Below are 23,188 nucleotides of genomic sequence, written 5' to 3'. Positions count from 1 at the left end.
CATGGTTCCAAAGGAAGGGAACTCCAAGCTCAAGGTGATGAGAACTCTTCCCAGGTTTCAGACATCTGTCACTCAGTCACCGTGTCTTCTTGTGAGGAGAGGATGGAGCCCTGGTCTCTTCTTTCTATGGACTCACCCTCAGGGCATTGTGCGGACCTGTCACCTCCATCGTACTGGAGATGGGGCTTGGAAATGAGCTCTGAGGGATACACTGAGTCCCTAACAGCCTGTGTGGCCAGGAAGTCCACATGCTCACTCTCCACCAACAGGTGTGTTTAACACCATAGCAACACAGAGGTCTGGGGTTGAAAAACATGATTAAGAGAGTATGTTTAAAGAAAATGAGCAAATCAACCAATTTCTGATGTCTTCCATAGCCTTCACTATCAGGAGAGTGAGGAAGGGACAGGATAAAGGGGGTGACCGAGTGAACATGATTCAAAAGTGTTATTTGCTTGTTTGGAAATGTCGCAATGAAATCCATTCTTTCCCATAATTAATATATGTTTAAAAAGCGTCCCACATCTGAGTCTGTAAGTTACAAGCTGATGCCAAACAGGAGTTGGGCTCTAAGAACCACTCTGGGTCTCCAGGGGGAATGCACATACATCCTTGTGCTTTAAGGATTTAGATCATAGGTAAAGCAATCTTATTTGTCAGCTGGAATTTGGGCTTTCTTTCTTTTCTTTTCTTTTTGTATTTCATAGCACTTTACTAAGAGGGAACCAATGTCAGCACTGCTATGTAAACAATGACAAAGAGAAACACATCAGGGATCATGTAGACGGTGATATACATTGCCCTTTGTATAATCAATGCATAATAGTTAAGGAAAGTTTAATCCTTAATAAGCAAACATCTTTGCATACACTGCCTTCTCTTTATCTTTCTGTGCCTTTATCATTCATTTGGCTTTAAGCATTTCTGCCTGGATAGCTTTATCTCCTGGGCTATCTCCTGCGCCTTCTTAAGATTAGCCAATGCTTGATCATATTCTCTTAATCCTGCATCCTTGTGCTTTCGGTACAATGCTTTAGTGTTTGAAGGCTCCATTTCAAGAGCCTCAAGCAGCTGTCAATCGCCCCCTGCCAATTTGACATCTTCAATTTATAAGCACCAATATTCAGCATACAACCTAAGGCTACAGGTTGCAGTCCGGATACATCTGCTTTCTCAAAATCATCCCTTGAACTATCCATGTACCTTTGCATATTTTTTAATAGCCATCTCCCAGTTTTGAGACTTGAAAAAGGTATTTCCAGTGTTTTTTAAGCCTTCAGATATTAATAAATTTTATCTACATCTTTTAAGTCTATATCTATATCAGCATCCTCAGAGAAATCTGGATGACTGTCCTCAGAGCCATCTTTGGGGAATATTCCCAGTCATCCCCTTCTTTCGATTCTCCACATTCTGCAATAACACACAGTTTGGCAGGTTTTCCACCATTCACGTCTACATTTTCAAGCATCCTTGCCACACCTAGTCCTTTTATTACTTGACCAAATACCACATGTTTCCCATCCACATGAGGAGTTGGACCTGTTGTGATAAAGAACTGAGAACCATTTGTATTGGGGCCTGCATTTGCCATGCTCAGCAAACCCTCCCGATCGTGCTTATAATGAAAATTACCATCTTCAAATTTTTCACCTACTTTCTCCACCTGTCCCATTCTGATTTAAGAAGTCAGAATCATAAATTTCTTAATAATTCGGTGGAAAGGACATCCTTTAAAATGCAGAGGTTTCCAGTGCCCTTTTCTCCTGTACACAATGCACGGAAATTTTCTGCAGTTTTAGGAACAATATCTGCAAACAATTCTAAAACAATTCATCCAACTCGCTCCCCGCTGATGTCCACTTCAAAGAAGACTTGAGGGTTCATGGAATTGGAGGGTTTGGCTGCTGGGGATAAGTGGGACATCTTCACTGCAGGCGCTGGAAAGCTGGACACGAGTGCGTCCTGCGCGTGCTCGAGAGGGGCTCAAACTCTACAGCACCTCTACTTTATAAGCTGGTGACATGCTCAGGCTGCCTTTCAATGTGGCTGATTCCTGGGGAGAGCCACCTGGGAATAGAATCCTCTATTCCTGGAAGAAACTGACCTATGCTGTCTTCCTATCCCTCAGAGAAACAAATCCTAAGGCATAAAGAGACACCAAGAGGAAAAAAAGTGTTGTGGGCTGGTGTGACTGGAGGCAGCTGTGTTGTCAACCATGCTGCAGAGTGGTCCACGGTACTGGGGTTAAGTGGCTCCAGCTGCTGATAATTAAAACAGGAGAGGAAGGGGAGTGGGAATGGATGGAGGGTGTTGGTGACAGCTCCCCCACTACCAGGAAGAGCTGACAAGATTTCAGTTTCCTCCATGAATCCTGTCTGGCCTCCTTCTCATCTGCTGCCACACTCCGCCCACTCCTCCCCTGGCCAAGTGGGGCTGTGTCCCGGTGAACTCCACAGGTCCTTGGTCCCCAGTGTCCTGCCTACATTGATCCTTTGCCTTCAATAAGATATGGAAGTCCCCCATCATACCGTAAATGCTGCGATTTGATGTATTCCAGGCATGGAAGCTATTGATGACGTTTGCTGTAAATTTGATCCCGGATCACATATTTTTACAGTCTGTCTGGGGACACCGACAAGCAAACTGTGCAACAAGAGCTTTAAAGACAAAAGTGACAGCCCAGGAGCCTGTGAATGTGGTGGACGCTTAGGTTGGGGTAGGCTGCCTGGATGGGTGAGTGGGAGAGGCGACATTCAGGTAAATGTCACAGAAATGTCCAAAGACACAGACAAGAGCTAGAGCATGGGCCAGAAAAGAAAACAACAAACCATTACAACAAGAACAGTTAGGTCAAACTGGGCAATGCAAAATTTCTCTCACACATGTTCTTATCACAAACACAGTGTCCCAATGGAGATGAGCTGCAGGAAAGGTAGGACCAGAACATGGTTGGCTCTGGGTACCTGAAAACTCCTCAGCATTGGTATCCCCACCTCCAACAATTCCTCGCAACGGCACCCCCACCTCCAACAATTCCTCGCAACGGCACCCCAGCATCCAACATCTCCTCTCAACGGCACCCCAGCATCCAACATCTCCTCGCAACGGTACCCTAGCATCTAAAATCTCGTCGCAACAGCACCCCACTTCCAAAATCTCCTCGCATGGCACCCCACTTCCAAAATCTCCTCGCAACGGCACCCCAGCATCCAACATTTTGCAACGGCACCCCAGCATCCAACATTTTGCAACGGCACCCCAGCATCCAACATCTCCTCGCAACGGCACCCCACCCCCACATCTCCTCTGCAGTGGCACTGTACTCAGAGTGCCCTGAAGAAGGCGTTAGCATGAAGGTACGGGGACGCACGGTGCCTTTGGAAGACTTACCAACACTGCAGAGGCAGCCTCAAGAAAGTTAGTGGTAATAATTGTGTTTCCTGTGTTGCAGTACCATTCTGCTTTAGGAACCTCCTTTTACTGGTGGCCTACAGTCAAACCCTAAAAGGAGAAGGACATCCCTTGTCTGCCTAAATAGCTATAAGCTCTCAAGCTGGCAGAACCTTCCAGTCCCTCTGACAAGCTTCCCTCAATTTCTAACCATAATTGCCATTTGCCAATTGATTTGAGAACACTGGATTTGGTTGTGGAGCAGCCCAGGAGAGTTAACAGTTGCCCAGGTAAAACTATGTGCCACAAAATTATAAATAACAATAAGTTACCTTGTATTTTATTCTAATATCTTAACACTGATTTGTTAAAAATGAGCATATGTTCTGATAAACAAAAGCTTCGAGAGACTAACAAAGGCCACTTCTGATTCTCTTCAAGCCCAAACCAAGAGCTGGCTAGCATTCCCTGCCACCCTGGGAAAACCTCTTGCTTTCTCGCCTGGTTGCCTTTTGTACTTTAACGTTCCTGTCAAGCCCTGAGTTTTTAAGCTAGATGTCTTTCATTCCTTGGTTTCCATCTGACTGAGTCTCAGGCCTGCTCTCTTTGCCCTGTGGGCATGCTCTTTCCCCTGTTCTTGTTGATGCATTCTGTTGTGACACTTCTGTGGCATCCCAGACTTTAACAGAAGTAGTTGGTGGACACAAAGCTATTTCACCTCTTAAAAGCTTGGAAGAAAGTTACATGAAAAAGCTGTGTGGTAAAAAGAATGACAGAGACATAGACCAGCAAGTTTTCATCTTAGCCATATATTGATAGCAAGTCCAATTAAAGTGTGTGTGTGTGTGTGTGTGTGTGTGTGTGTGTGTGTGTGTGTGTGTTGAGTTTAGTGAAATATGAATGTTGGTTGGTCAGCTATGTCATTAATTGAATAAATATGCGTATATTTCTCATCCACTTATGGAAGGAAGGCTCTGGGGTTCCCATGTCTCTCCCCACTATGCTGGCTTGAGTTACCCCCAACAAGCTTTCTACACCCAGATATGCAACTAGGCTGTCCTTAGATCATGGTGCCACCTAGTGGTTTGGTTACTAATCTCTGAGCCACCCTGCTTCCTTCCAAGGCTGCCTTATTCCTCTTTGCAGACAGTTCCCTCCTCTCTTTTCTCTTCAAACAACACCCCAGTCTCAGCATGCCAAATTAGCACAAAGCTAAGAGGCACACCTGAGTGCAAAGAAAGGCAAGCTATGGGATGGCAAAACATCAGGAAACAGTGACATAGTTGCACCCAGACCCTCCCCCTCTCCCACCCCTAACCCTTACCCCACTCCCACTCCCCATCCCATCCCACCCCACCCCACCCTCACACTGACCTCATCATTCCCCAGAGTTTATTTGACTCAAGGACCAACATGTAAAACAACCTCTCACCAAGTATTTGGAGGCCAGAGGCTGTCTTAAGGAGCAGAGCTGGAGAGCTGTGGAATTTAGAGCTTAACTGCCATTTTGAGCATTGCTCCTTTGGGGAGCTGGATTCTGACTTTAGCTCCTTTCTGAACGACATCCCTTGAACACATGGGAGTTTCTTATACATTCAATGGGTCTGTCCTAAGTAAATCCAAATTGCTTCCAAAGACCTAAAGAAGTACAGCTTGGAGACGAGACTATAAAATTGTGAGAAACACGCTTTGTCAGGAAACATGTTCCAGAAGCTAATGCCTGCTCCAGGGGTGCCTCTGCCCACTGCAGGAACACCACAGAGTGATGATGAGCAGACTGATGGACTGTGGACCACCAGCATTTGCTTTAAACAGCCTGCGCGGACACAGCAAGAAGTCCTTATTATCCGTGAGCATCATCCACAACTTCAAAGCACAAAACTGTCTCCCCACTTACAGATCCACTTTCTCACTGAAGAAAATGTCCTCTCATTATATTAATGATTAGTTACATTATTTATTAATATTATATCAATTAATAAGGTCTGTCTGTGTGAACGAATGTGTGTTAACTTATGCAGGCCACCTCATAGCTTTATACATATGGTCCTAGGAAAGTATTTACAGATTGAATTTCTGAAAAACCAAGCAATAGACACATAAAGATTTCAATCATAATAAATTAATTACAAAGTATTATAGAATTCTTAATTATTGTCCCTATAGGGGACAACCTTTAGAAAGAGACGGAGAAGAAAATGACCCACAACCCCTGCTACCTCAAGGGATGGAGGGTCTTTCTTCCTGTGCTCCTCCCCCAACAGACCTCAGGGGTCCCTGAACTACTAACCCCACATGTCCTCCCACATCATCCTGGCTGCCTCATATCTAAGGATACACAGTTCCCCTTGAGCAGGAGTGGAAGACAATCTGCCTACAAGGGGCTCCAACCCTGGAAAGCCAATGCCAGGGAAACCAAGGCCAAACCTACCACTCTCCAATCGGAAAAAGAAGCCCTCCTCTGAACTAGCAACTCCTCCTTACTCCTCAGCTGATGCTCTTACACATCCTACCACAACCCAGAGTCTATACGAAATGTAGACATACTGCTCACGGGTCATGGAGACTCTCTTTGACCTCACGCTCACATCCAGCCTCCGTTGCCCTTCCCTTACTTAACTGAAAGCCAAGGGATGTGTCCTCCCACTTGCTCTGTCCAGCTGTGACCTTCTCCTGCCTGAGGAGCTTGTAGCTATCAGGAAATTCAACATGGACCTAGTTCTCCCTTCTTTTTTGACTCTTTTACTAGAAAAGAACTGACTTTACTCTGGGTCTCAGTTAGGATAACTATTGCTATTATGAAACACCATGGCCAAAAGAGAGTTGGGAAGAAAGGGTTTATTTAGCTTATTCTTCCATACAGAATCCAAGGAAGTCAGGACAGGAACTCAAACTGGGCAGGAACCTGGAGGCAGGCGCCGCTGCAGAGAACATGAACGGTGCTGCTTACTGGCTTGTTCTCCATGACTTACTCAACCTGCTTTCTTATAGAACTCAGGACTACCAGCCTAGGGGTGGCCTCACCAAAAATGGATTGGGCCCTCCCCCATCAATAAATAATTAAGAAAATGACCTACAGGCTTGCCTGCAGCCTGATTTTTAAGGAAGTGGATTTTTTTTTGTTTTTGTTTTTGTTCTTTGTTTGTTTGTTTTTTCTAAATTGAGGTTTCCCTCTCTTCGAATGACTATAGCTTGTGTCAAGTTAACATGAAACTAGCCAACACACTCTGGAATGTCTAGTTAAGAAAACTTCTCAAACACTACCCAAGCTGGCCCAGTTCTACTTTGACCCATGTACACAAACCCTCTGAACAGTCCTCTACTGTACAGAGCAACTTCTCTGAGCACAATTCCACACCATAAGCCTGCTGATCAAAGGTAGAATACACAGTCGATCAGGAAGCTAGAGATGTAAGGAAGGAAGACTACAACCAAACTAAGAGGGAATGCTTGGAAAAATTATTTCAAATGTGTTTCAAAAGGAAGAAACCCTCCACATCCTGCAGCGGGCGAGGGACTGGACAAGCTATAGAGTGTTCAAGGAATCCCCAGAGAAAGGTGGGCTGGGTCTACTTGCTGTTGTGGATTGTTTCTAATGCTATCTGTGTTAATTCAGCTCCCTCAAAAGCACAGGAAGCTGCATGGCTGAATTTAAGATGATGAGAGCCCCCAGTTGGCTCTAATTGGGAAACTAAGTTGCCAGAGGCCAATGGCTGGGCAGAGAGACAGAGGCGGGACTGTAGATTTCCCAGACAAAGGAACAACAGGAAGTAGAAGGTTTTAGAATCACCTTGACAGTGAAGCAGGAGGATCAGACTTGAGAGCTGCAAGAGAGAAAACCTCCAGCCATGTCAGAGTCAGGGAAGAGCGGCCCCTTGAGTCTAGGGTAGCAAAGATGGAATTTAAATTTTAGTAATTATTAATTAGTAATAATTAAGGAGTATCAGAGGGGAATAGCAATATGGAAGATTGGGAGTGGCCCAGCTGTTGAGCTGCCTAGGGCATATTAAAAGTAAGGATGTGTGTGTGTGTGTGTGTGTGTGTGTGTGTGTGTGTGTGTGCGCGCGCGCGCGCGTGTGTGTGCGAGCGCGCGCGCATGTATGTATTTCATTCGTGAATCTACAACATGGGGGCAGTAGCAAGAAGCTATTCATCTAGTAGAGGGAGAAAAGAAGTTTGTTCAAGTTGTCCTCTGACCCACACAAGCACATGCCATAGCATGATCTCATGCATGCACACATGCAATACACACACACACACACACACACACTAAGTAAATGCAGTATAATGTACACATGTAAAACAGCTCAGGTATTGCCCCCCATTGTCTCCCCTTCTTACTCTCCATTCTCTCTTACCTTCTTTTAATAAATCTATGTTAGCTCTACTACAAGATAAAATAGAACTTCTAGATATCTACATAGCATGTAAAATAGAAAAATATTCAAAAGTAAGCTGTTAGCCAGATATTTATTTTTAAAATAATGAATTCATTGGGAAAAAGAAAATAGACAAGATGAAACAGATGTGGGCAAATTATATGCAAATTTGCTCACAAAACATATCCTATTGTTTTACAACAGTAAGCAATTACAATTGTGTATGGGCACAGATAATCTTCAAAATATGTTCCATAAACAGATTCTTCAAAGGACATGGTAAACCTAATTGAGTTTTTACCTCATTTTGCCCTTTCAAATCAATGACCTCCCTACCCCAGTTACCCAACACATCAACTCAGAGGATTGGTGCTCACTGCTGATGATAGAACCTGGAATTGTCTGAGAGATGGGCCTTTGTCTGCTCCTGTGGGGGCTGTCTTGATTGCATTAACTGATGTAGGACACCCACTTTAACTGTGGGTGGAACCATTCCCTAGACAGAGGGTCCTAGATTATGAAAGTGGAGTTCAAGACCTGAGCAGGAGCAGGCATGCATCTTTTAATGTCTGCTTCTTTACTGAGGTAAGTATGACTAGCTGTCACCAGCCCTTGCAGCTCTGATGTCTCTGTAATGTAGGACTGTAGATAAACCATGAGATAAAATAAGCCTTTTCCCTGACAAGTTGCTTTTTAAAAAATATCTATTTTTATTCTTAATTGTGTAGGTTGTAGGTGTGTGTGTGTGTGTGTGTGTGTGTGTGTGTGTGTGTGTGTGTTGGCATGTGGATGTCTGAATATGAGTACAGGTACTCACAGAAGCCAGAGGCACTGGATTATCTGATGCTGGACTTACAGGTAGTTGTTAGCTGATCAATGTATGTGCTAATACCCAAACTCCAGTCCTCTGAGTTGTCAAGAGCAGCCAACACTCTTGACAACTGAGTCATCTATAAATTTGCTTTTGTTGGCATATTTTATACAGGTGCAGGAATGAAACCAGGACAGTAATCCCCACAAATCTCTGAGTTTGGAGAGTATCAGAATCACCCCAAGCATTAGCAGAAGTCGTTGAGCACCACATCCACAGGTGGGTCAGCAAGTCTGTGGTAGAGATCAAGACTTCCACATTTTAGGATGCTGTTCAATTGGTAGAGTACTTGCCTGGAATGCATGAAGCCCTAAATTGGTTGCACAGCACACCACAAACTGGATGTGGTGGTGCACACTTGTGATCTCAGCACCAGTATATTGAGCAGGAGGATCAGCAGTTCAAGATCCTCAGCTACATAGGTTCAGGACCAGGGACACATAAACAACAACAACAACAACAAAGGTTCATCTGTAGAATACACCCAGGGCACCCAAAACTGCTGGGCCAGGAACCCACAATCTGAAAAACCACTGTCCTAAATCATTCTCTTTTCAACACACAGATATTTTCAAAACTCCCAGGCCCATTCTGGGACTCGGACTCATCCTCAAGCCCATGTATTTGGTTATATAAATATTCATTCACAGTAAAAAGAAGCAAAAAGAAGCTTATTTGCCTATTCTTTAGTAAAAATCAATCTTCTGAAGGTATCTTTTGCTAAAACACATTTTTCAAAGAGGTTAATTTCTGTCTCTTAAAGAGCATATTTGAATTGAGTAGATGTCTTCCAATATGTGATACATTATCCTACATTTTTCAGATCTTGAAAAATACATATTCTGTGTTCTTTTGAAGTCCTATAATTTTAATACAGCTAAATGATTTCACACTGATGGCTCAATGGAGACACTATTGTAGGATCTCATCTACTCTAGACAGATCAAGGGAGCTCTGACTTCTTTATGGACAACTTGGTATAATGTGCCAGTCCCTTTGATACAAGTATCCGTTAGAATAAGAATATTCACTCCTTACAACAAAGTAGCAGCAGGGGATACATTGTAGATGCCCAAACCAAAATGTGTGCTTTTAGAAGCCTGGGGGTGCTCAGGAGGTTAATATTTTCAATATTAAAATGCTGTTTTAAACAGTAAGCACTGAACACTAAAAATTCTTGGTCCCCTCTGAAGAAATCAACACAGGTGGAAGCAAAGAGAACAGGATCTGCCCTTGCAGCTGACTGAAGTTCTTCCTAACAAGCCATCTCTCCTTGGAATCTTACAGAAATACCAAGTGAAGATACTATGGAGTTGTTTGTTGTTGTTTTGTTTGTTTGTTTGTTTGTTTGTTTGTTGTTGTTCCAAATCTTTCACAGCGTTTTAGTCCCTAAAATCCCATGAGGGTAATGATTCTCAGGTTGCCATGAATATTCATTGTTCTAACTTGAATTTGATATCTGCTAAAATTCATGTGTTAGAACTTAATGTCCAACACAGTAATGTTAAAAAGTAGAGCCATTGGGGGTATTCAGTCATGATAGGATTAATGGCTGTCTTGGTTACTATTCTGTTGCTGGGAAGAGATATCATAATCAAAGTACTTTATAAAAGGAAGTATTTAAATGGGGGCTTGCTTACAGTTTCTTGCAATAGTCCATGATTATCATGGCAAGAGAGCATGGCAGCAGACAGACAAGTATGGCCCTGAAGCAATATCTGAGATACTGTATCTCATCTGTAAGTTGCAGGCTGCGAGAGTGTGAGACTGTGCCTGACAGGAGCTTTTGAGAACTGAAAATCCACAGTGGCACACCTCCTCCAACACTTACTAATCCTTCCCAAACAGTTCCACTAACTAGGAACCAAACATTCAAATATATGACCCCATGAGAACCATTTTCAGTGAGAAGACAATACTGTCTTTGAACAAATTCTTTTTGTTTTTGTTTTGATCCTTTCAGATTGCTCAAACTCTAGAAGCAATGAAGTTTTGTTCAAATGTGGCTCAACTACTCCACTGTTAGACAGATTATGCAAAGAAATGAAGTTAGCACTTGACAGAGACATCTGTGCTCCTTTGTTGGTTTACAAAAGCCAACATGAGCCAGTTGTGAGATTTAAATTTTAAAGTCAATCTGGGTGTATATCAATGGGTGGATGCATTATTAAAATACGGTATAAACCTACAATAGAATAGCACTCAGATATATGAAAGAACAGAATTCTATAATAGCTGTCAGTGAGGACTAGCCTGGGGGACATTATATTAAGAGAAATAAGCCAGATCTTGAAAGACAAATTCATTCCGCATGTTCTCACTTATGTAAGGCTTAAAAAGTTGATCTCATAGAAGAATAGAAGGGTGGTAAATAGATTTCAGACAAAGAATTTTGAGGAATTGAGCTGGATCTGAACTGAAAACCTCCTTTGAAGGAGTCAGGCAATCTATCAAAGGAGAAGAGCAGCTAATGGCCAGCTCTACAGGATACCCCAGACAGTACAGGAGTGGCACCTTAATCTTAGGGGCAACCAACAGCTATTGAATTAAGACCTTGTCTAGGAACAGAATTCATGCTTGGTATTGTAAATCTACCCAAATTGGCTTGTGAGACCTGAGAAGAGAAACTACTACTACCACTTTCCTAAACCTGAATAATTTCTAAGCACAACCAAAATGCTTATCTTATGTCCACAGGTAAAGGTAGTCCCCCACACCTACGCCCCTACCTCTCGTCAAAGAAGCTTCTTTTTTTCAGCAGATGGAAACTATTACCAAGATCCTTAACATGCAGAGAACAACTACCGTGAGGTACCCAACCCTGGTTGATACATACATAAACACAGCCTAAGAAAAAAGGCCTTAAAAAAGAGAAGCAGAAAGATTGCAATAGCCAGAGGGCCAGGATGTCTGATGCCAGGCAATGTGTTTTATATGTCAGGAAACCTGCATCCGTGAATCCCTGAAATGCAGTCCTGTAAGCATGAATAAGATCCCTGATAGGTTATACAAGTCTAAGTGGTCAGCCCTAAATACACACACACACACACACACACACACACACACACACACACACACACGATTTTTTTTACGAGAAAGAAGCCATGAATTTTTGAGGGAATTGGAAGACATAGGAGAAGTTATAAGGGGGAAAAAAAGGATAGGTAAAAATGTTGTAGATATAATACTCTATGAAATTCTCAAAAAAAAATTAGAAATGAGTAGTAAATCTTGGAAAAATGGGATGGAGAGAACAGAGAAAGGGTGGTTAATGGGTACAGAGGCGTGGCTGTCAAAAAGAACAATTTCTAAAGCCCCTCAGTACTACAAGGTGACTATGATTGACAGTGATTAATTTTGTTTCCATGGTAGATTATAGCAAGAACTCTGATACTCATTGCATGAAGAGGCAATAAACACCTAACAGAATAAATATGCCATTTACTTTGACCAATTATTCCATGTGGAATGTGTGTGCAGAAATGCCATACTATGCCACACATGGTGATGAACACCTTTAATCCTTGCACTTGGAAGGTAGAGGTGGACAGATCTCTGTGAATTCAAAACCAGCCAAGGCTACAAATTCAAACACTGTCTCAGAAAAGAAAGAAAAAAAGGAAAGGGAAGAAAAGAGAGAAAAAGAAAAAAAGAAAGAAATGAGAAGACTACATTGTTCCCCAGATATGTACAGTTACATCAATTAAGTATAGAGTATGTATCAAATAAAGATAAATTCTTGCTGCTTGTGAATTACAAAGTGTAAATATTTTGTTATAGCAACCCACAGACATACTATCTAACTTTAGTCTCCATAAAGAAGATACATACTCCCTTTCCTTAATCTCTGTGAAGAAGATAATACTATCTAACTGACTTTAGTCTCCAGAAAGAAGGTAAATACTATCTGTCTTCCCTGTCTATGAAGAAGATACATACTATCTAACAGTTGGTTCCAGTGGTCTCTTTCTGCAGATCCCATAGCTTCATACACAGTATGCAAGCCTTTACCACTGACTCATGCTCCCAGGCCTCTTTGGTTTTATTTTGAGACAGGGTCTTGCTAAGTTTCACAAACAGACCTTTAACCTGTACTTCCACACCAGTCGTTGGGAAGCTATAATTTAAGGTATGCATTCTATGCCTGCCTCTTACACCTTGTATGATGTGAGATCATCATGAATTTGAGATGGAGGCAAAGATATGGACTGAATTTGAGGGAAGAGACGGAAGGGCAATGGGGCAATTATGTTTTAACTTTTAAAAACTTGCAAAGAAATAAGTTAAAGAAACCAGTAATGACAAATACAAAAGAACAGTCAGTGCAATGGCAACAGTGATTCACAACTCCAACATCTGCATTAACACTAAAAGCTTGGCTACAACCTTCCATCATTACATTATCTTTGTGATGAAGGTGATAAGTCATTTTTAATCAAGTGCTTCTGGCAGTTATTTTAAATGCTTATGATGATTTACTCTGTTGTACATATTTAACAAGCTTCAAATTTAATGCAGTATAACACTGGGCAGTCCTGCTATTTATTTAAAATGTTTCTTTGGAGGTGGGGGAGATGGATTAGTCAGGTCAGTGTTTGTCCTACAAGCATAAGGATCTGAGTTTGGAACTTCAGCACTGATGTAAAAGCATGTGCACTCATGTGCACAAGAGTACACGAGTATAATCCCAGTGCTGGGAGGGGTGGGGGTGCGAACAGATGGATCCCCAGAGCTAGCTGGCAAGCCAGCCTAGTGAATCAGGCAAGCTCCAGGTCTGGTGAACTTATGCTGACTCAAAAATTAACATGGAGAGAAAGGAATGCACACCTGATGTTGCACACGTGTGCGCTCTCCCATGGCCTCACACAACCTATCGTTACATACACCACACACAATTAATTAATTAACCAGTATCAAACAAATCTGAACAGGAAGCCACTTTAAGTGTACAAAATACAATTCAGCAGGTCTCACTGTCTCTCAAATTATCTGTGAAAATGTTTTCTACTTAAAACAATACCGTGTGAACAAGCGAGGTGGTTCAAGGGTAAAGGCACCCATTGCCAGGCCTGACAACCCCAGCCAATCCCTGGGGCCCACATGGTGGAAGGAGAGAAATGACTCACAGCTGCTTCCTTAGACCTCCAATGTATGCTATGGCACATGCATGTCCCTCCCCACACAACTCTAATCAAACGTGGAACAATACTAATGGCAAAGTTCCACTCCAGAAGTTTGCATTCCATGGCTTAGGTGAGAAAGGGGATGTAATCCTGTACTGTAATCACTCACCTGCCTAGAGAAACACGTACGCATCTATTTATTGGTGAGTCAAAACATCTCTTCCTTAAGTGCCAAAATTAATCATTCATTGTTTTGCATTCAACTGTATTAAATCAGCTTGTAGAGAGGGTAACTGAAGAATAGATCTTCATAACAGGATACTCTCAAATTGCAATTGATTGAGGGCACAGACCCTGAAGTAAACCAGGGCACTTCTAGGCACAATGCAGAACCATATGACCACTTGACTTATACAACACTGACTGGATAGTGTCTAAACTCTGCCATTACTAAGTGGGGTTTTTAAATGTTAATGTCTGGTTATAAATGCTGGGTGAGTTTAAGGTTTTTAATGGCAGAAGGCATATCAAATAATAATACTTGAAAGGTCAACACTTAGATTCTTGATCCACTGGATAAATGCCTATTTACTTAGGATCATGTGTAAAAAGAAGATTTCAGGTCTAAATTAAGATTTTCTAGGCAAGCAAACTAAAATGGTATAGATAATATTTTAAATATCATTATTTTCTGTGCCAACCCCATTTCAGAGGATAATTGTGTGCAATAACGCTGACTTTCAAAATGGTAGATTAAAATAATTCATTTCTATTTTTAATTAAAATTGAGAAAGTGGGAACTAATAATATAATGTGTGTCAGAACTGCATGTGTGCACCATCCAAGATAAGAAGGGGATTGCAACCCCAGCTTGCTTCTTGAGTTTCTTGAAATTCCCAAGGAAGGAAGAGAGCATGGGAGCCTGTGGCTGCTCCGCTAGCACCGTGACACGGGAGGCAGCTCCTTTGTTGGATGAGTTCACTGAAGCCATTCCCTAGGCTCTGATGACTCGGGGACAATCAAGACTGTCCCTACACACCCATCTGAGAGAGGGCTTTTCTCTACAGGCTGTGATGTATAAGTAAGGTCAGATATTTTGATAATAAGGTCTAGATCTGATCTTAAGACCATCTGGGCCTGAAGGTGGGGGAAAAAGGGAAAGGCCCTGTTCTGTACATAGGCTTAAACAAAAGGGTCAGAGGCGCCTCATGAAAGCATGAGGGTTCAAGGACACCACTCCACAAGTAGATCCTACAGGGCCTATGAATGGGCTAAGTCCTATTTCCTCTTTGTCCTTATTGAATTAGTGAGGTCTCCAGATTTTAGTTAATAATCTGTTTCCTTGCAAGAATGTATTTCAGCAAATGTGACACTTACAGGGGGCTCCATTATGTGGACTAGAGAAGTCTCTAACCCAGTGTCAAGTGCTTAGTCCTCACTTTGCTTCCAGGGACTTGACCTAACTTGGGCTGTAAGAGAAGAAAAAGACAAACAGATGACATAAGAACAGAAAGTTTAAATCGTGTGATCTGGGTTCTCAGTTGAAAAACCCAGCAGCCTGGAAGCTCTGTGTCTTATTTTTTGTACTGCTGAGATAAGACACCATGACCAATGCAAAGAAAGCATCTAACTTGGGGTTCACATTCCAGGGGGTTACAATCCACGACATCACAGCCAAGAACATGGCAGCAGGCAGATGGGCCTGGCACTGGAATAGTGGCTGAGAGCTTACATCCGTATCCATAAATAGGACACACAGAGAGAAAGACCCTGGACTGGCATGAGCTTTGGAAACCTCAAAGCCCATACCCAATGACACACCTCCTCCAACAAGAACACACCTCTTAATCCTTCCTAGGATTAAGTTGCACCAACTGCAGATGAAGAATTTAAGCGTATGAGCCTACGGGAGCCATCCTCTTTTAAACCACCAAACTCAGCATGTTCAATAGAGAGTTAGGCTTATGGCATTCAGACAAGGCAGAGTTTATGCTCTACAGCTGGATCAAAGAAACAGGGTTAGCTAATCTTGGTAGGAGCAGTCTCTGTGGAGAAGCATTATATTGATATCTGAAAGTAAAAAGGTATGGTGGACATTTTCTGCACACACCATCAACATCCGCACATGGGCCAGAGGAAGGCTTTGCCATTTCCATCTGAGCCCTACACTGAGGGGAAGGCTTTGTCTGAGGCTCTGGGGTCCTTGACATGGCCATATGGGAGTCAACAGCACACATGCACTCAGACTTCACCCACTCAGAGCATCTTCTGCCCGCTACAGACAAGCTCAGCTGACAAGGGCATTTCCACACACCAAGAGCTGGCCGACTGGTTATCCAGTCACACTACATTGGGACTGTGGTCAGGAACCTGTATTTCACAAATGACACTGTCCATATGTAAAAACAGGGACAGCTTAACTTAAATAAGAATCCCAGGCAGAACTACATAGCTTTCCAAAATATATGTCTCGTGTTCCTGTCTGCTTGGCATCACTGTAAATACCAACTATGCAACGAAATTAGATGTGTAGAAAAACATATGCTAGGCAAAAGAAACTAATGTGGCTTATATACTGGCTTATCTCACAGAAAATAGATAGAAGTTATATATTAGCTGATATTACCCTTATATATTAGCAAGTCAGACAATAAAGGAGACTTCAATGCAAAATTCATTGTTAAAGAAGCACATTTTATAAACTGTAAAGGTTATATTCATCAATAGAACAAGGGCTTTGATATGGCTCGGAGAGTAAAGGCCCTCACCAAGCAAGCTAAATGATCTTCGTTCAGTTCCTGGGCCCATGTGTTAAAAGGCAGAATCAACTCCAGCAAGTTGTCCTCTCATGTCCATACCATGCACACACATTCTTGTCCATGCACAGAGAGGTGTGGAGAGGGAGAGAAGAGAGAGACTTTTAAAAGCAGTGTAATGTTTATACAGACTACTAATCATCTTCAATATAAAGAATTAAACAGATCTGTGAGCACAGCTCCATGACAGTGGGAGGTTCTCCCACACACTCGCCAGTATATGACAGAATAAACAGATGTCACATTAGAAAAAATACAGAAGATGTGTATAGAACATATTTTAACACTGAATTTAAAATGAAGTTTAAAACAATTCACATCCCTTTTAGCACATGGAATAAAAGAGAGAACAGAAATAGGGAACACATATACTCAGAAGGAAGGAATAGTTCATTTTTAAATACATAACAGTTATTTATATAAGAAGCAGAAGAGTCGCAGACCCTGTGAGAGAGAGACCCAACCGCCTGGTCAGGTGGGCACTCCTGAGGCTGCAGAGCAGAAGAGACCACCAACTCTGCTCGCCCCTGCCCACATCCCTGGCCCAAGAGGAAACTGTATAAGGCCTCTGGGCTCCCGTGGGGGAGGGTCCAGGAGCGGCAGGACCCCTGCCTGAGACACCGCCAGAACCTGAAAGAAACAGACCGGATAAACAGTTCTCTGCACCCAAATCCCGTGGGAGGGAGAGCTAAACCTTCAGAGAGGCAGAGAAGCCTGGGAAACCAGAAGAGACTGCTCTCTGCACACACATCTCGGACGCCAGAGGAAAACACCAACGGCCATCTGGAACCCTGGTGCACTGAAGCTCCCGGAAGGGGCGGCGCATATCGTCCTGGTTGCTGCCGCTGCAGAGAGCCCGTGGGCAGCACCCCACGAGCGAACTTGAGCCTCGGGACCACAGGTAAGACCAACTTTTCTGCTGCAAGAAAGCTGCCTGGTGAACTCAAGACACAGGCCCACAGGAACAGCTGACGACCTGTAGAGAGGAAAAACTACACGCCCGAAAGCAGAACACTCTGTCCCCATAACTGACTGAAAGAGAGGAAAACAGGTCTACAGCACTCCTGACACACAGGCTTATAGGACAGTCTAGCCACTGTCAGAAATAGCAGAACAAAGTAACACTAGAGATAATCTGATGGCGAGAGGCAAGTGCAGGAACCCAAGCAACAGAAACCAAGACTACATGGCATCATCGGAGCCCAATTCTCCCACCAAAACAAACATGGAATATCCAAACACACCAGAAAAGCAAGATCTAGTTTCAAAATCATATTTGATCATGATGCTGGAGGACTTCAAGAAAGACGTGAAGAACTCCCTTAGGGAAACACAGGAAAACATTAATAAACAAGTAGAAGCCTACAGAGAGGAATCGCAAAAATCCCTGAAAGAATTGCAAAAATCCCTGAAAGAATTCGAGGAAAACACAATCAAACAGTTGAAGGAATTAAAAATGGAAATAGAAGCAATCAAGAAAGAACACATGGAAACAACCCTGGATATAGAAAACCAAAAGAAGAGACAAGGAGCTGTAGATACAAGCTTCACCAACAGAATACAAGAGATGGAAGAGAGAATCTCAGGAGCAGAAGATTCCATAGAAATCATTGACTCAACTGTCAAAGATAATGTAAAGCAGAAAAAGCTACTGGTCCAAAACTTACAGGAAATCCAGGACTCAATGAGAAGATCAAACCTGAGGATAATAGGTATAGAAGAGAGTGAAGACTCCCAGCTCAAAGGACCAGTAAATATCTTCAACAAAATCATAGAAGAAAACTTCCCTAACCTAAAAAAAGAGATACCCATAGGCGTACAAGAAGCCTACAAAACTCCAAATAGATTGGACCAGAAAAGAAACACCTCCCGTCACATAATAGTCAAAACACCAAACACACAAAATAAAGAAAGAATATTAAAAGCAGTAAGGGAAAAAGGTCAAGTAACATATAAAGGCAGACCTATCAGAATCACACCAGACTTCTCGCCAGAAACTATGAAGGCCAGAAGATCCTGGACTGATGTCATACAGACCCTAAGAGAACACAAATGCAGGCCAGGTTACTGTATCCTGAAAAACTCTCAATTAACATAGATGGAGAAACCAAGATATTCCATGACAAAACCAAATTTACACAAAATCTTTCTACAAATCCAGCACTACAAAGGATAATAAATGGTAAAGGCCAACATAAGGAGGCAAGCTATACCCTAGAAGAAGCAAGAAACTAATCGTCTTGGCAACAAAACAAAGAGAGTGAAAGCACTCAAACATAACCTCACATCCAAATATGAATATAACGGGAAGCAATAATCACTATTCCTTAATATCTCTCAACATCAATGGCCTCAACTCCCCAATAAAAAGACATAGATTAACAAACTGGATACGCAACGAGGACCCTGCATTCTACTGCCTACAGGAAACACACCTCAGAGACAAAGACAGACACTACCTCAGAGTGAAAGGCTGGAAAACAACTTTCCAAGCAAATGGTCAGAAGAAGCAAGCTGGAGTAGCCATTCTAATATCAAATAAAATCAATTTCCAACTAAAAGTCATCAAAAAAGATAAGGAAGGACACTTCATATTCATCAAAGGAAAAATCCACCAAGATGAACTCTCAATCCTAAATATCTATGCCCCAAATACAAGGGCACCTACATACGTAAAAGAAACCTTACTAAAGCTCAAAACACACATTGCACTTCACACAATAGTGGGAGATTTCAACACCCCACTCTCATCAATGGACAGATCATGGAAACAGAAATTAAACAGTGATGTCGACAGACTAAGAGAAGTCATGAGCCAAATGGACTTAACGGATATTTATAGAACATTCTATCCTAAAGCAAAAGGATATACCTTCTTCTCAGCTCCTCATGGTACTTTCTCCAAAATTGACCATATAATTGGTCAAAAAACGGGCCTCAACAGGTACAGAAAGATAGAAATAATCCCATGCGTGCTATCGGACCACCACGGCCTAAAACTGGTCTTCAATAACAATAAGGGAAGAATGCCCACATATACGTGGAAATTGAACAATGCTCTACTCAATGATAACCTGGTCAAGGAAGAAATAAAGAAAGAAATTAAAAACTTTTTAGAATTTAATGAAAATGAAGGCACAACATACCCAAACTTATGGGACACAATGAAAGCTGTGCTAAGAGGAAAACTCATAGCGCTGAGTGCCTGCAGAAAGAAACAGGAAAGAGCATATGTCAGCAGCTTGACAGCACACCTAAAAGCTCTAGAACAAAAAGAACCAAATACACCCAGGAGGAGTAGAAGGCAGGAAATAATCAAACTCAGAGCTGAAATCAACCAAGTAGAAACAAAAAGGACCATAGAAAGAATCAACAAAACCAAAAGTTGGTTCTTTGAGAAAATCAACAAGATAGATAAACCCTTAGCCAGACTAACGAGAGGACACAGAGAGTGCGTCCAAATTAACAAAATCAGAAATGAAAAGGGAGACATAACTACAGATTCAGAGGAAATTCAAAAAATCATCAGATCTTACTATAAAAACCTATATTCAACAAAACTTGAAAATCTTCAGGAAATGGACAATTTCCTAGACAGATACCAGGTACCTAAGTTAAATCAGGAACAGATAAACCAGTTAAACAACCCCATAACTCCTAAGGAAATAGAAGCAGTCATTAAAGGTCTCCCAACCAAAAAGAGCCCAGGTCCAGACGGGTTTAGTGCAGAATTCTATCAAACCTTCATAGAAGACCTCATACCAATATTATCCAAACTATTCCACAAAATTGAAACAGATGGATCACTACCGAATACCTTCTATGAAGCCACAATTACTCTTATACCTAAACCACACAAAGACACAACAAAGAAAGAGAACTTCAGACCAATTTCCCTTATGAATATCGACGCAAAAATACTCAATAAAATTCTGGCAAACCGAATTCAAGAGCACATCAAAACAATCATCCACCATGATCAAGTAGGCTTCATCCCAGGCATGCAGGGATGGTTTAATATACGGAAAACCATCAACGTGATCCATTATATAAACAAACTGAAAGAACAGAACCACATGATCATTTCATTAGATGCTGAGAACGCATTTGACAAAATTCAACACCCCTTCATGATAAAAGTCCTGGAAAGAATAGGAATTCAAGGCCCATACCTAAACATAGTAAAAGCCATATACAGCAAACCAGTTGCTAACATTAAACTAAATGGAGAGAAACTTGAAGCAATCCCACTAAAATCAGGGACTAGACAAGGCTGCCCACTCTCTCCCTACTTATTCAATATAGTTCTTGAAGTTCTAGTCAGAGCAATCAGACAACAAAAGGAGATCAAGGGGATACAGATCGGAAAAGAAGAGGTCAAAATATCACTATGTGCAGATGATATGATAGTATATTTAAGTGATCCCAAAAGTTCCACCAGAGAACTACTAAAGCTGATAAACAACTTCAGCAAAGTGGCTGGGTATAAAATTAACTCAAATAAATCAGTTGCCTTCCTCTATACAAAAGAGAAACAAGCCGAGAAAGAAATTAGGGAAACGACACCCTTCATAATAGACCCAAATAATATAAAGTACCTCGGTGTGACTTTAACCAAGCAAGTAAAAGATCTGTACAATAAGAACTTCAAGACACTGAGGAAAGAAATTGAAGAAGACCTCAGAAGATGGAAAGATCTCCCATGCTCATGGATTGGCAGGATTAATATAGTAAAAATGGCCATTTTACCAAAAGCAATCTACAGATTCAATGCAATCCCCATCAAAATACCAATCCAATTCTTCAAAGAGTTAGACAGAACGATTTGCAAATTCATCTGGAATAACAAAAAACCCAGGATAGCTAAAGTTATCCTCAACAATAAAAGGACTTCAGGGGGAATCACTATCCCTGAACTCAAGCAGTATTACAGAGCAATAGTGATAAAAACTGCATGGTATTGGTACAGAGACAGACAGATAGACCAATGGAATAGAATTGAAGACCCAGAAATGAACCCACACACCTATGGTCACTTGATTTTTGACAAAGGAGCCAAAACCATCCAATGGAAAAAAGATAGCATTTTCAGCAAATGGTGCTGGTTCAACTGGAGGGCAACATGTAGAAGAATGCAGATCGATCCATGCTTATCACCCTGTACAAAGCTTAAGTCCAAGTGGATCAAGGACCTCCATATCAGACCAGACACACTCAAACTAATAGAAGAAAAACTAGGGAAGCATCTGGAACACATGGGCACTGGAAAAAATTTCCTGAACAAAACACCAATGGCTTAAGCTCTAAGATCAAGAATCGACAAATGGGATCTCATAAAACTGCAAAGCTTCTGTAAGGCAAAGGACACTGTGGTTAGGACAAAACGGCAACCAACAGATTGGGAAAAGATCTTTACCAATCCTACGACAGATAGAGGCCTTATATCCAAAATATACAAAGAACTCAAGAAGTTAGACCGCAGGGAAACAAATAACCCTATTAAAAAATGGGGTTCAGAGCTAAACAAAGAATTCACAGCTGAGGAATGCCGAATGGCTGAGAAACACCTAAAGAAATGTTCAACATCTTTAGTCATAAGGGAAATGCAAATCAAAACAACCCTGAGATTTCACCTCACACCAGTGAGAATGGCTAAGATCAAAAACTCAGGTGACAGCAGATGCTGGCAAGGATGTGGAGAAAGAGGAACACTCCTCCATTGTTGGTGGGATTGCAGACTGGTAAAACCATTCTGGAAATCAGTCTGGAGGTTCCTCAGAAAATTGGACATTGAACTGCCTGAGGATCCAGCTATACCTCTCTTGGGCATATACCCAAAAGATGCCTCAACATATAAAAGAGACACGTGCTCCACTATGTTCATTGCAGCCTTATTTATAATAGCCAGAAACTGGAAAGAACCCAGATGCCCTTCAACAGAGGAATGGATACAGAAAATGTGGTACATCTACACAATGGAATATTACTCAGCTATCAAAAACAACGAGTTTATGAAATTCGTAGGCAAGTGGTTGGAACTGGAAAATATCATCCTGAGTGAGCTAACCCAATCACAGAAAGACATACATGGTATGCACTCATTGATAAGTGGCTATTAGCCCAAATGCTTGAATTACCCTAGATCCCTAGAACAAACGAAACTCAAGACGGATGATCAAAATGTGAATGCTTCACTCCTTCTTTAAATGAGGAAAAAGAATACCCTTGGCAGGGAAGGGAGAGGCAAAGATTAAAACAGAGACTGAAGGAACACCCATTCAGAGCCTGCCCCACATGTGGCCCATACATATACAGCCACCCAATTAGACAAGATGGATGAAGCAAAGAAGTACAGACCGACAGGAGCCGGATGTAGATCGCTCCTGAGAGACACAGCCAGAATACAGCAAATACAGAGGCGAATGCCAGCAGCAAACCACTGAACTGAGAATAGGTCCCCCATTGAAGGAATCAGAGAAAGAACTGGAAGAGCTTGAAGGGGCTCGAGACCCCATATGTACAACAATGTCAAGCAACCAGAGCTTCCAGGGACTAAGCCACTACCTAAAGACTATACATGGACTGACCCTGGACTCTGACCCCATA

At 42.0% G+C, this 23,188-nt stretch overlaps 1 long non-coding RNA gene and 1 pseudogene across 4 annotated transcripts in view; both read right to left on the bottom strand.

Annotated features, from left to right (window-relative positions):
• LOC103691527 (uncharacterized) overlaps nt 1-23,188 on the bottom strand; it is a 621,145-nt gene that overhangs the window by 563,872 nt on the left and 34,085 nt on the right. The window lies entirely within an intron of this gene.
• On the bottom strand, nt 461-2,331 carry Ppid-ps11 (peptidylprolyl isomerase D, pseudogene 11; annotated as a pseudogene).

This window comes from Rattus norvegicus, chromosome 2 (assembly GCF_036323735.1).
Source record: "Rattus norvegicus strain BN/NHsdMcwi chromosome 2, GRCr8, whole genome shotgun sequence".
Taxonomy (NCBI): domain Eukaryota; kingdom Metazoa; phylum Chordata; class Mammalia; order Rodentia; family Muridae; genus Rattus; species Rattus norvegicus.
Note: the sequence above shows the minus strand (reverse complement) of the source record. Positions and strands in the feature narration are given on the sequence as shown.